Genomic DNA, 14,327 nt, shown 5'->3' with positions numbered 1-14,327 from the left:
ATTAGGGATACATGATGTCATGGGATGTGTGGAGTTTTGGTGGACCTATTGTCCTGGGACCCATAAAACTCCCTTTATCCAGTATTCTGAATATACTTTCATATTACCCACTATGTAGTGTTGACTTGGTCAACCTACTCTGTGCTTTGTGGTTTTTTAGAGATATAATTGTATATATAATTCTTATTTATTTTTATTTTTATATGTGTACTTATTCTCATTTTATATTATTTTCTTTATATGTTTTATATATTGGAAACTGGATGATGAGACTCTCCAAGGTGGCAATGTTATTTGTGAAAAATCAATGGGTTTAGCACTTTGTATATCTATTCTGTTAATAGATAAGTACTGCCATCAGAAACATCAGGTATAATCAATTCAATCAATTAAGCCCACTTAGGGAGGGCTATTTAAAGATCAACAACTGGACTATTGGAATCGAGGCTTGAGAAAGTCCACAATCAGTGGACAAAACGCATTGCCGTACATGCAGACACCAGCTGTTTGCTGTGAATTATCGTGACCAACTTCTACACTTACCAGCTAAACGGAGATCCAGTCCACATCATTGATGCGATATACCATCTATGGACTCACTAGGAACCATTCTGCCATAGTGTGTTTTCACGGATTTCTTACAGTTGCGTACCTGTTCTTCCATCCACACATCGGAGCTACATGCTGACACGCTGACAGCGCCAGCACGGAGGAGTTTAATGCGGGACTTATTCTTCCATCAACGGATTTCACGGGGACTCGTAAGTGTGTACCATCACGCTCATCCCCAGTTTATTATCCAGTCCCCAGATACTTTCTTCATTCCATCTCATCGGCATCCTTGCCGTTTGCTTAATCGATCCATTATTTGTGTCCAGCTACCAGATCTTTTCCATTCAGGATTTACACTGGATTAAACATTCTCATTATATCTACCATCACCTTGATAAGGCAGTACTATCTATTTCCCATCTTATGTTGTGTATAATTTCATTTTTATGATTTATGTCAGTCCTCATTATATTTAAGTCTTACATGAATTATTAATTGTTTGCATTGTTGTTAAATTATCCATGTTTTATCTGAGATATGGATATATGTGTTTTTGTGTTTTTTTTTTTTTGTTTGTTTTTTATTGAAATTGCACCAATTGATACACATTTGGGTTGAGTTTTTCCCAGCGCTGTATAAATTCTTGTGTTTTTTTCTATACAGCCCAAAATAAGTCCTGTAACCGAGAATGAAAACAGGAAATGTGTAGATGAGCGACGCAGATCTTGTGGAGAACGAGGGTGCCAATTTGAGACATATTTTGAGACAAGTGAAGAGATGTAGCTTTTTTTTATTTGATTTAGATTTGTTTTGTTGATGACCTTGTGGCTGGATCACTTATAAATAACTCATTGCAATAATATAATTAAATTATTAGCACGGTATGCCAATTTAGATTGTTGCAAATGTATGGACTCTTGCTACTGTGTATTAGAAATGTACTTATTTTATTATATTGTGTTATATTTCTGTATAGGAAATACATTAATTTCGAAGGTATTGATTACTAACTTCTGAAACAGGTTGTCAAGATTGGATTTGTATAACTTTTCTAAAGAAAGTCCCTCATTTTATTTAGACCTTTCCATCTCAGTAGCCAACACATCTGTTTAGCCTGTATAGACAGAGGGGGCCGCTGCCTCTCTGCCTGTGAGGCTTTTCATTGTGCATCTCAGATCCTTTCCGAATAATGCAACCAGCAATTTTTAGCATATAACGGATTAGTGAAAATTTTGTTACCTTTGCAATGCATGTAAATCCATATTGCATCCTGATACTAAAAATAACTCAGACGTGTTGGGGCCGGGGAGGATTAGGGTGTGTCAGAATGTCAAAAGTGTATCATTCCATCTGTACCTTTCTGGGTGTCGCAAGTACCTTCAACTAGTGGCTGTAACTGTCATTTTTTAGGACTTCCTAAGGTAATCAGCATCACTGCTTAAGAAATTTGCTTTGATGTCTAATTCCTGTGACCTGCAGATTACATCAAATCTAATCCATTTTCTAGCTGTTCTGCATTTGGACCAAGCTTTCTAGTACCAACTCTTTGCCCACTATCTGCAGCTCTGGCCAGTGTGATAGGCCAGGGTTACCATCCACAGCAACCCTGATCTGAAGGCAAGAGGTCAGGGGTACTAGCCCAGGTGTACCAGCAAGTGGGTACACTAGCAGCGACAGTTACTCCGAAGGATGCGGTTCTGGATGCCGTTAAGGAGTCCAGTGGTGGCAGCAGATTAAGCCCCTCCTACTGCGGTTAGAGTGCGCATTTGGGATAACGAAAAGGGGACAGTGGCAAGGCAAGCCAAACCGGTCCATAGGCGGTCCATTTTGTCACACTTGTATGATAGTGCAAATATTTTAGATTTAATTTGTAAAAAACAGGCAACCAATGTAGAAACTGCCAGAGCAAATCAGCAGTAGATTCATTTTGCTTGAAAATTCAATCTGACCATTGCATACAAAAAAAGATTGTAGGGTTGAGGTCTGATTTGGGGAAGACCAGTATGGAAGGTAATGCAATAGTCAATTCGGGAGATGATGATTGCATGAATTACATTTTTTGCAATGTTCGTGTGAGATATGTGCATATTCTGGAAATGTTTTTTTTAGATGTATGTAACAGAATTTACATATAGATTTAATGAGGGAGCAAAGGATAGTCCTATGTCAAGGATCACACCTTTGCAGTGAGCTTGTAGAAATTATGGATATGTCGTCATCAGAAATAGAACTGTCAGGTTTTTTTTTTTTCTGTTGGATGGTATTCTTAGCTCTGTTTTTGAAAGCTTGAGTTCATAAGAGGACGTCAAGATATAAAAGACAGCTAGTTACATGGACCAACAGACGGTGAGAGATCTGGAGAGGACAGAAAAAGTTGGGAATCATCTGCATAGATATGATACCGAAATACAAAGAAGTTTATTAGTTTTCCAAGAGAAATGGTATAGCTAGAGAAGAGCAAAGGGCCTAGGACTGAGCCTTGTGGTACTCCAGCTGATAAAGTAAGTGGAGAGGAGATGAATCCAGAGAAGTGCACACTGTCAGAGTGATTACAATTGTTGGATGAAAAGCGGGAAAGGACAGTGTCCTGAAGACTTAGGGATTGGAGCATTTGTGTGAAAAGAGGGTGGTCAAAAATGTCAAATGCAGCTAAGAGATTTGGGAGAATTAGACGCGAGTAATAGCCTTTAGATTTAGCAGTGATCAAATTATGGGCAACCTTAATCAGCACAATCTCTGTGTAGTGTTGGAAACAAAAGCCTGACTGAAGATTGTCCAATAGGTTGTGTAAGGAAAGAAAGCATGTACCATGATACATGGCAAGCCTTTTGGATCCTTTGCAGTCTGCGTGGTTTGACTCTATCCACCACAGGCGAAAAGGCTAACGAGGTGAAGGTGTTCACCAGGGACCACCGCAAGGAGGTTTTGCCTTAGCCGCTTCAACCCCGTAGGTTCCGGTTCTCAAGTGGGCACATAGTGACTGGTTTGATAAGATATTAGAAGTCTGAGGACTGGGATACCAGGAAAGATGAAAGACCTGCAGATACAGGATACCAAGATTTCCAGGTTTAGCCGAGAAGCAGGAGTTACTGGATACCAGGCATGGTAGAGAACTGTAGGTACAGCATAGCAGGATTTCCAGGTTTAGTTGGGAAGCTGGATACAACGGAGCAGGGTGTAGGATAAGAAGATCTGGCACTATTGGGAAGGAACAGGTGCCTTAAATTCTTGGGAGAGATAGGAAAAGAGGTAATTGGTCAGCCAATGGCTGAGAAACAGAAAAGATAAATCTATTGAGATGCCACGCCTCAGCCCCAGAGGAAGCAACGGATGCAGACAGGTAAGCGTGCTGGACCCCATCAGGTAAGATGGAGAGTCCATCGTAGTACAACATGTAAGGTGAGTGTAGGTAGCTTAAAGTAGAATTGGAGCTGAGAGATGGGACAGTAAATTGAGAGAGAATTTAGTTTTTTCAGAATAAGAGAGATCACTGCATACATGAATAATGATATAAAGAATATAGAGAGAACGATTACAGATTTTTAAAGTTGGGATGAGCACAGGATACAGGGATCAACTAATTTGCGAGGTTATAGAATTAAGAGGATAAGTGATACAGTAGGAAGATAAGAATAGAGTAGATACTCCATCTTAATTTGTGGGATCAAATGAAGAAGAGGTGCCAGAGGATATAGAGAAGGTAATTAGCTGGTGGTTTTGTTGATAAAAAGGATACCATTTCATGTTGAATCTATCTTATCAATCTTGTTCTTGAAGTAGGAAGCAAGATCTTTGAAAATTATACTAGTCGGAGGATTTGTGGAGGGATGATTGAGATTTGGCAGTGTCCAAAGCATTTCAATAGGAGTAATAAATTACTGTATGTAATGTGAGGAAATCATAAAAGGAGAGAGGGCAAGGAAGAGGGGGAGGGGGAGAGGTCCCAAACAGCAAGTAATATATATTAACAACAAACCACACTGTCACACTACTGTTGAACATGTACTTTTTATCCCCATGTTCCCCCTAGAACAGGGTTGTCCAACCCGCGGGCTGCATGCGGCCCAGCATGCCTGTAAATGTGGTCCAGAATGAGTTTTGGTTGTAGCAAGGGGGCAGCACTGTTAATGAAAAAAAAAATCCTACAAAAAAAAGAAAAGAAACTACTTACCTTGCGGTCACGCTGTCACGTCAGCTGGTACTCCGGCTCCCTCCCTTGTCTCCTCCGTGCGGTGCTCGCAGTGAATGTCGGGCGTGATGTCATCACGCCCAACATCCATTGCGGAACGCAGCACAGAGGAGTCACCCGCGCGAGGAGAACAATCAACAGCACAGAATTGGAAAAGAGAAGAGGACAGGAGGACAAGCCGATTAAAAGGTAAGTTAAGGGGGATTTTTTTTTTATTATTTCAAGGGACACTGACAAATGAATAAAAGTCACCTGGTCCTGGAGCATCATGGACCTAATCTCCCTGCTACATACTTCTACTTGTAATACTAATGGGGCATTATAAGTTGTTATCCCTTAACATAGTGGTGTCATTAGCAAAACAAGTCACAATTTGGGGTCAGTGATGTATATGTCAGGTACCGCAGGCCTGGTCAGGGCACCCTGATATACAATGCCTGGCTTAAATGCACTTTATTGATATTGTTTTGAAACAATACAAAAAGTGATTATAGTATAATAACTAGAGAGGATTTTTTGAACAGAGCGATTGAAAGGTAAGTATAGGGGGATTTGAAAAAAAAGTGATATATGTGTGTGTGTGTTAACTATGTTTTCTATGGTTTTTTGGATGATCAGCTATCGTTATTGTATCTTATGTGCGGCCCAAACCAACTCGTCGTCCTCCAATGTGGCCCAGGGAAGCTAAAAGGTTGGACACCCCTGCCCTAGAGTGTCTGCCCTAGCACACATTATGACTGTATATTCCATATGTGTGTTTTCATTCCCATGGCATGTCTGTGCTCTCACCCCTGTACTGTGTTTGAATATTAACTTTAAGATTGGTAATATATAAGATTGTGTCATATTATCTATTACACTGTAGGTGAGGTATTAATGCTATTTCTAGGGCTTCCTATTGTTAACTTATGCCAAAGAGTAAGTCTATGGGTATTCTAGGTCTGCAGAAACAATACATCAATAATTACATTATCAGGTAGACCAGACTACTGTTTAACAGAAACTATCTTTGTTTACCTAAACAACAGGAGATCTAGCTAGGGGTAGTGTTCCCTCCTCTGTTTAAATCTAGTCAGGCAATTGTTATGTTTATAACACAATTGAGTGAATAGTCACCAATACATTATGCTTTAACCATTGATGTGGATTGTGAATATTTGACCCTGCTATTTACATTGCTAGTTAACCACATGTTACAGACTAAAAATGAGAAACTGTAATATTGTGCTTTTGACTACATCTGTAGGCAAACAAGATAATGTTTAGTAGTATATTCGCAAGCCAGACAAGATGGCTTTCTGTGTCTGATTTAAGCACCTTAATTAGGAAATGTGTATAGTATTCCTTTGCCTTACTATGCTAAGACACAGCAGACAGTCAACACACCCTACAGCCTGAGATCACACGGGTGTAGGAGATAATGGTTCCTGTCTGCTTATGGAGGACGGCGATCGAGAGAGAGACTGCGAGGATCCTTGTTCCTCTTCCTTTGGATAAGGTACCCCAGGACTTGTGAATCTGTGTGCTCGCCAAAAGCGAGGTGAAGTGAAGCTGGACCACCGCCCTGCTGGCAGTTACTGGGGCTTCGCACTCCCAGGAAAGCGTAAGCCTATAGTCAGATTACCCAAGGTGCAATAATGGGACCGGTATTGTATTGTATGTACTACTCTCGTATCCATTGTGCATACCTGTAATTATTACTCCTGTACATATCTTGGTTTTGTGCCTGTTGTTGCTGTTCCATTAAGAAATGCTACCATTGGTTCAGTTGGATATCTGCCTGGGTGTAAGTATTTACCCACATACAGGTAGACAGCATTGGTAGACACCGATCCCTCACATTTGGTGGCAGCAGTGGGATCACCCAGTCCCGGGCAGGCGAGCCAGGTAGAGCCGCAGGGGAAGATACTCGAGGTGTGGACCAGGGCTCTGCAGATATCCAAAACAGGAGCAGGCACAAGTGAAGGCTATTGTACTGGCTGGAGTAGGGTCCGCATGCCCTCTCAGAGGTACTAAGTGAAGTGAGAGCAGTACGAAGTAATGGGTCCTAGCCCTATTGTGTATGAGAGTAGGTAGTAGCCACACTGAAGAAGTGTGACGCCTGCAGTAGGTTGGAACAACGGTCCACCTACAGACCGGCTTGCTAGTGGGTCCGTGCACCCAGTCAGCAGTGTGAGATTTTGGGCCAAGGCCCTGAGATTTGAGAATGAGTGGTGGGTCATAAACCCGCAGCGATTAGAGTGGGTCCCAGCACCACCATAAAAATTGCCCTGAGAGATTCTTTAGAAGGGATGGACCAGATGGTGTTAGTGGCTGAATGTCAACTTCGTGGTGTTCCGTATTTTTATCAGGATTGTAGGGACCTCAAACGTGATCAAGCAAACCCATTCAAGGCTTTCAGCGACTACCGGTGGTGGATTCTTAAGCCCAAGAAGAGTCTCCTGGAGCAGCTGGATTGCTTAGAGGAGTGTTTTGAATTGGCACAAGAAGAGGCATCAGATTGTGGAGAGCTTAATAGCCTAATCTGGCAAAACCAGTGCCAAAGGGTGGATGCCGAAAGGCATCGCCTGCAGCAGGTTCTTCCACTAGCTGAAGAAGTGGTCACCCAGCCTATGGAGGTCAACCGCAGGGAAAAGATGCCCCATCCAGCTGCTGATGTTATGAGGTCAGCTAAGGTGAGACACCTTGCTACCCAGCTGGGGAAGGACCATGTCATAGTGGATGCTGGGAAGCAAGCAGCTAAGGAGGAGAGTCTGCAACTAGCTAAACCGCCTACTATGTTGAGGAATGTCGACCTTGAACAGGTGGATACTAGGAAGCACCGCTTGCAACCCCTTCTCTCCTCAATGGGGGGAAGGTCACAGCAAAACTCTTGGTGACCAGCCAGAGCTGTGTTACAACTGGCCATTTGTGAGCTTGGAGGATGAGGACTTGGAAAGTGAAATCCAGCCTGCTGTAAACCTGGGTACTGCAACGAAGATTCCATCAGAGTCGCACCCAGGAAATGGCACTGGTTTCTCCAGTCCAGTTAACACTCCCTCTGTGGAGAAAACGCTCCCTCCTGATGCACCAGAGGTGAAAGAGGAAGGAAACATCTGATACTCAGCCTGTGGAAGATAAAGATTTGAGTGGAGAAGTAGTTGCTAAATCTGCTACAAAATCAGGTAAATCCACCCTGTCTTTACAGCCTATGCAAAGTTTGAATGCAGCAAAACAAGATCATGCTGGGATTTCAATGGAAGTAAAGCAGGGGAATTGTTGTGGTTTGAATGTGGAAGATAAAGATCCTGCTAAGGGAAAATTAGGGGCTGAAAAGAGCATGAGAGACACTGATGAGACTGTGTGTCCCCCTTCATCATCTGTGTTGCCTTTGAGCAAAGTGGAAGAAACAATGGACAGTGAAAAGCAGCTTGTTAGTAAAACTCAGTCTGCAGTGTTTAACAGTGATATGGCTGGTGAGGGGTTAACCAGTCAGCCTATGTGTAATGAAGGTTATACCCGCTGCACTCCCTCTGCATCATGTACTATGTCAGTTATGGAAATTCCCCAGGCTCCTGAGGCAGCCTCTGTGGCAGGAGTGGCAGACATTGCCTTATCTGTGTGGAGTTTGTAAGCTCCAATGGGGCAGGGACTGATGTGAGTGAGATCTCTGTACAGTGCTGCGGAGTCAGTTTCGCTATATAAATAAATGGTGATGATGATTGCAGATGCTAACAAATAATTTGCCATTCACCGTGAAGGGGTCACTGCAAAAGTCGAATTACCAGATTCTGGACAAAGTGAAGCTGTGCAAGCCTTATCTGACAAAAAAGCAATCCAGTACTGACAGGGAATCCTTTTCCAATGCAGAGTGTGATGCTGCGGCAGTTGTGAATAATATTAAACTAAGTGCTTCAGATGTCTGTCTTCCAGAGTCAGAGCCCAGCGGTGTTGATGAGGCAACAGTAAACAAACAAATCCAAAAACTGGAATCTGAAATATTAAAGCTAAAAAGGCAAATCCTGCAGAAAAAGAGAGAGGAATAATGCTTATAGTAGCAGCTCGGTCTCTATCTCCCTAGAGATTGAAGACATGAATGCAACCCTCAAAAGGAAAGAACAACGGCTACAAGCTTTATTTTCAAGTATGCAAACTGTGGCATCCGAGGAATCTGTCTGAAAGAGAGGACTCCTCAGTACCCTTGCCTGACAATTTGACAGCCTCAGAGACTGTTACAAACTCGGTGTCTCTGTATGATAATATCAGGGTCTTGGAGGGAGAACCGCCAATGAAGGAACCGGTGGGGACTGCAGGTGGTGTTGGGGAGAGCGTAGGTGTGACCGCAGTTACTGTGGCCGACCCAGCGTTCGCTATCCCCACGTCACTTCCGGCAAAAACTGGAAGTCCCGGTACCGGTATCCTGAGCGCGGCTATGGCAGATAATGCCGTTCTGAGTCCTCCTTGTGTGAGTCTTTCAGATCCGTTGGCCCAGCGTTTGCCTGCAGATGGTGAGTCCCCTTGTTTACAGCTTAAAGCGGAGGTTGCCTCCGGGAGCGAAAGGGGTGTGGCTGAGGCACCGGAGGTACAGAGTGTATCATCTAATGTTAAACATATTGATAAGCATACTGTGTCTGTTGCCAGCAATGTTGAAACTAGTGGTGTCGTCTCCATTGGCAACGGGGGCGTCGCCAAAACTCAGAATGTACAGAATATTTTGTCAAATGAAAAATCTTTTGATAAGCTTACTGTATCCGATATTCATGTTGAAACCAGTGGTATTGTCTACAGGAGTAAAGGGGGCATGTCCAAAGCTTCCGTGGTACAGAATATGTTGCCTAATGTAAAATTTACTAATAATATTTCTGTGTCTGCAGTTTGTAATGTTGAAACTAGTGATGTTCAGAAAAAGTAATTGAGACAATTTTTGGTCCATTGAAAATGTTCGATATAACAAAAGGAGCTTTGAAGTTAATTGAAAATGCAATAGAAGAAATGCCAAATATGATGCCTGAAGCAGGTCATTCTAGCAAACAGAATGTTGATACAAATCAGGCTTCAGCTCCTAAAGAGAGTGGCTTGGGAGCCCAAAGGGTTAATGTAACAAATGTACTTTCTGCTTTAAATCAGGCTATTGTGAACGATGGTCCTACTGTAACCATTACCTGTCCAGTAAACAATCCCCATCCAACCCCTATTCCTATGCCTGGTACAGTGTCCTATGCAGGAGTTGTGTCTGGGGGGGCAAAGCAAGGTGCATCAATAATACCTCCTGGGGGACAGCCTCCCAAGAGACGTAACGTAGTTCAATTAAAATTTGTAGGAAATGATCCCCCAAATAGAGCAGATTTTTTAAAAATGTTTCTTTCTGCTTTTGAATTTGTGGCTGCGGATCTGTTTGCCTGCATCCACCCAGTCGGGTCACCAGAGTATGATGTCAGTTTTTATTCTTATGGCGGTTTGCAGGCTTTTTGGACCCATTGGGCGGGATGCAGGCGAACAGATCCATGGTCAAAATTTAGAGCTATTCCTGTTACAAAACAAGAACGTGTGAAAATAACGATTTTGGTGAGGAATGAATCTTTACACTCATCTGACATCACATTTTGGTTAAAGAGATATGCAACCCTGGTTTCTCCTATAGTCAAGGTACCTGATCCTAGCTATGGTGTCTGGGGTGGAAGATGGTCAGCCATGGTTGATCTACGGTGCACGGAGGCTGGCCTGGTGCATATACCATCGGCTGCGTTCATAGGGCGTGACAGAATACAATGCTTTTATCCAGGTCAGCCGAGGATGTGCCACCGTTGTGGAGATTTCTGCCACCTCAGTGCCAACTGCCCCTCCCAAAAGTGTGGTCACTGTGGTGAAGTGGGGCACGAGGCTAGAGGTTGTGTAAGAATACGCTGTAATTTGTGTGGGGAAATGGGGCATCCGTTTAGCAGATGCCCTCATGCATCACATAATAACAGTGGGTATATCCCTGATGCATAGTTGGTTAGAGTAGTAGAGGCACGGGAAGTGGTGTTGGTAGAGGGGTGTTCTGCTTTAAAGATTGTTACCGCTAATCCTGCCCTTTCATTAGTTCAAGAACAGCTTCTGCTCTCTCTAAGGTGACTAAAGAGCAACCTTTTGTTGTGCAAGGTAGAAGGGGGAAAAGAAATCGGGCTAAGGAAAAAGGCAGTGATGGTCTAGTGTTATCAAATAGGTTTTTGGTTTTTTCGAGTGATGAGGAAATGGATTGGGAGGTGGTTAGGTCAGGGGAAGGTGAACTGAGTTTCAGACCAAAAGTGACTAGAAAACGCAAGAAGATTGGGGTCTCTGAATATAGAAAACCTAAGGATAAGTCTGATGTACAGGGTAAAATATCGTTAATTAAGACATCTAAGGAAGAGTTTCTAAAGCAGCCAGAAATTTCTCTCCCTAAGTCCTGTACTGTGGAGGAGTTGGCTCCGGTTCCTCTTCCTCCGGGTCCCTCTGATCTGGAGGGTAAGGGGTCTGACCTGAAAGTGAATAGTCAGACTCTCGTCTTCTCATCCCACCTGTTATCATCAAATCAGGTTTCACAGTCCCAGGGAGACCACCTGACCCACAGAGGGTGGTATTGGAACCCTTGGTGGATGACAATTTGGGTCCTGTTGATAGTGTAGATAAGATGGTGGGTGGTGAGTCTTCTTTGGTTAGGTCTGCTGGGGTGGTCCCAGTAGGGAAAGAGAGAGTTCTCCAGGAAGGTGACACATTGCCAGTGGGGGTCAGTTTTAAAAGGTGGGGATCTTCTGATGAAGATTCTGTGAAACAAGTAAAGAAGAAGTAATCAGGATCCTACTTGTATAACTCTGAAGGATGGCTTCCCAGCCCATAAGGTTTGCCACCATTAATGTGGCATCCATTCTGTCCGAGCGAGCTCGTTACATGGCCCTTGATTTTTTTTCAGCATGGTTGAGGCTGATTTTTTTACTTTTGCAGGAGACCAGAATAGGTCGGCTTGCTAACCTACATAAAGCTAACAGAGAGTGGAGGTGTGGGCCTTCATACTGGTCTCTTGCGGCCGATCCGTACGGTGGGATGGCAGTCCTTTTTACTGACATGATAACTGTCCAACGAGTTATATAGCTCCAAGTAGGTAGATGTTGGATGTCAACCTGAGAGGACACGACCTGAGATTGATCAACATCTATGGTCCACAAACCAAATAGAAAAGGAAGTATCTTTTCAGGGAGATAAAGCAATATCTTTTTTCGGCGCGGCAGATAGTCTTTGGTGGTGATTTTAACACCATTATTAGGACCAAAGACAGGGACGGTTCAAGGGCTTCTCTGGGCTATGATTCCATTTTTCTAGTTAGTATGGTAAGATAGGCTGGTCTGGTGGATGTGCATGTTTGCTATTTTCCAGACCTCACGGGTTTCACTTATTATAGAGGTAGCTGGAGGTCTAGAATAGATAGGTTTTTTGTTAAGGAGAGCTCAAAAACTTTGGCTCCAGAGCTAAAGCCAGTAGAGTTCTCTGACCACATTTACCTCAGTGTATCATTGAATGCCTCAGAGACTCTTCAGAAAGGTAGGGGCCTTTGGCGCCTGAACTCTAAGCTCCTAGAGGAAGAGGAGTTAAGACAGTCCTTTAGAGACTTCTTTGAATTCCAAGTGACACTTTTGGAGGCAGGGTGGAGTAGGTCAGAGTGGTGTGAGATATTTAAAAAGAGGACCCGGGGTTTCTTCCGTGACCTGGTAACTAGAAATAACTTACTAAGAGAAAATACCTATTCAGCATTAAGAAGGAAACTTGGATTCCTGATCTCTGAAAAGGGAGATGGTGGGGATATCTCCCGAGTGAAGGCTCAGATGAGGGAGATACAATATGACCGGTATGCTGCCTTGGTTCTGGAGAGGGATTACGGGAAGTACCACTCACCCGATCCTTACTTGAACTGTCGGTAGATATGAAAGAGGTGAGGGGTCTGTGCGATGCTGGGGGTGTACTCAGAGAAAACAGGGAAGGCATCCTTGGTGTTGTGCAGTCTTTCTACTCTGCTCTCTTGTCTGTGAAATCACTAGACAGAAGATGGACCATTTACTGAGGGAGACACCTGGTCTTGAGGATCTCAGCAGTTTGCTTGAGTCTTTGGGCAGCGAGATAATGGTGGATGAAGTCAGAATGGCCATAGACGAGTTGTCTAAAAAAGAAATCTTCAGGCCCGGATGGCTTAACCTCCGAGTTCTTTAGGATCTTTGTGGACATTCTGGCTCCACTCCTCGTGGAAGTTTTTAATTACCTTTAATTTATTACTTCCCTCCATGAGGGTTTCCGCACTTATTTTGCTGTCCAAAGGGAAGGATCAGTCGCGTATTGAGAACTGGCGCCCCATAGCCCTTCTCAATACCGACAGAAAGATTTTGGCATAGGTACTTTTTAATAGACTTATGCAGATCTCCTGTCAAATGCTTTCCCCCTCACAGCATTGCACTGTGAAAGGCCGAAGTACCTTCAGTGCTGTCCTGGGGGTTCGGGAGGCCATTGAGCGGTGTCGGGCTGAGAAGTGGGGAAAGTATCTTTTAGCTCTGGATCAGTCAAAGGCCTTTGACAGGGTGGATCACAAGTACCTGTGGGCTCTACTTCTGAGGTATGGTCTTCCAGTGCGGGTGGTGAATTGGCTTTGTATTATTTACAAGCAGGCCGAGAGCTTCCATCTTGTGAATGGTTGGGTAGGTCCATCCTTAGTGGTCAACTCTGGAGTAAGGCAGGGTTGCCCGCTGAGCCCTCTCTTGTATGTGTTTGCAATAGATCCTTTTATTCGAAGGATTGAAGGCGGCTCGATAGGAGGGGTGCTGTTGGGTCCAGAGAGTCCTTTGAAGGTGGTGGACTACACGGACGATGTCACTGTCGTCTTGTCGAGTCCTGCGGAAGCAATGGAGGTGGCAACTCTGGTCTGCAGGTACTCCGAGGCTCGAAAGAAAACCAGGAAAAGAGTGAAGTTTTATGGATGGCGAGGAAGGTGGTCAGTTTGACCTTCCAGACAGCCTTCCCCGGGCCAGTAGTAAGATCAAAATTTTAGGAATTCAATTCGGACCTGGTGATTATGTCAAACAAACTGGGAGATAAAACTGGAGGAAGCTTCTCGGAAAGTGGAGAGCTGGAGGAGGTGGAAGCTTTCTCTTAGGGAAAGAGTAGACCTTGTGAAGACCTACCTGATCCCGGTGTTTCTGTACATTAGCTATGTGTGCCTTTTGCCACATTCTTTATGGTCTAGGGTTTATGCAGTTTTCTTCCTTTTACTTTGGGGGAATAGGTTGAACCTGATCAAGCGAACTGTGACCTACAGATTGAGGAGGGATGGTGGCCTGTGTATGGTTAACCCAGTGCTCTTCTTTCTAACAACTTTTTTAAAGTTGCACCTCAGTAGTCTCTTTCTTGAGACTCCTCCTCAATGGGAAGGCGACTTTAGGGCTGGGTGCATCCCTTTCTTAATGTTTGGATGGAAGGTGGCAGGATGAGGACCTTTCGGGTCCGTCATGGTTATCTCCCGATCTATGTGTCTCTTGGTTTGGAAGTGACAAGGTGTTGCGACCTGGAGGCGGGAGAAGTCAGGAATTTTCTAGGCGGGAGTTGGAGA

The 14,327-nt window shown here is 43.8% G+C and overlaps 1 long non-coding RNA gene across 1 annotated transcript in view; it reads left to right on the top strand.

The window, feature by feature from the left end:
• Window positions 1-482: 482 nt before the first annotated feature.
• The window catches only part of LOC142100114 (uncharacterized), a 35,806-nt gene continuing 21,961 nt past the window's right edge, over window positions 483-14,327 (top strand). Inside the window, exon 1 of the long non-coding RNA XR_012678711.1 lies at window positions 483-761. This is a non-coding gene — a long non-coding RNA (uncharacterized LOC142100114). The remainder of the gene's footprint in view (window positions 762-14,327) is intronic.

This window comes from Mixophyes fleayi, chromosome 8, assembly GCF_038048845.1.
Source record: "Mixophyes fleayi isolate aMixFle1 chromosome 8, aMixFle1.hap1, whole genome shotgun sequence".
In the NCBI taxonomy this organism is placed as follows: domain Eukaryota; kingdom Metazoa; phylum Chordata; class Amphibia; order Anura; family Limnodynastidae; genus Mixophyes; species Mixophyes fleayi.
The sequence above is the reverse complement of the archived record's forward strand: the minus strand, read 5'-3'. Positions and strand labels throughout refer to the sequence as shown.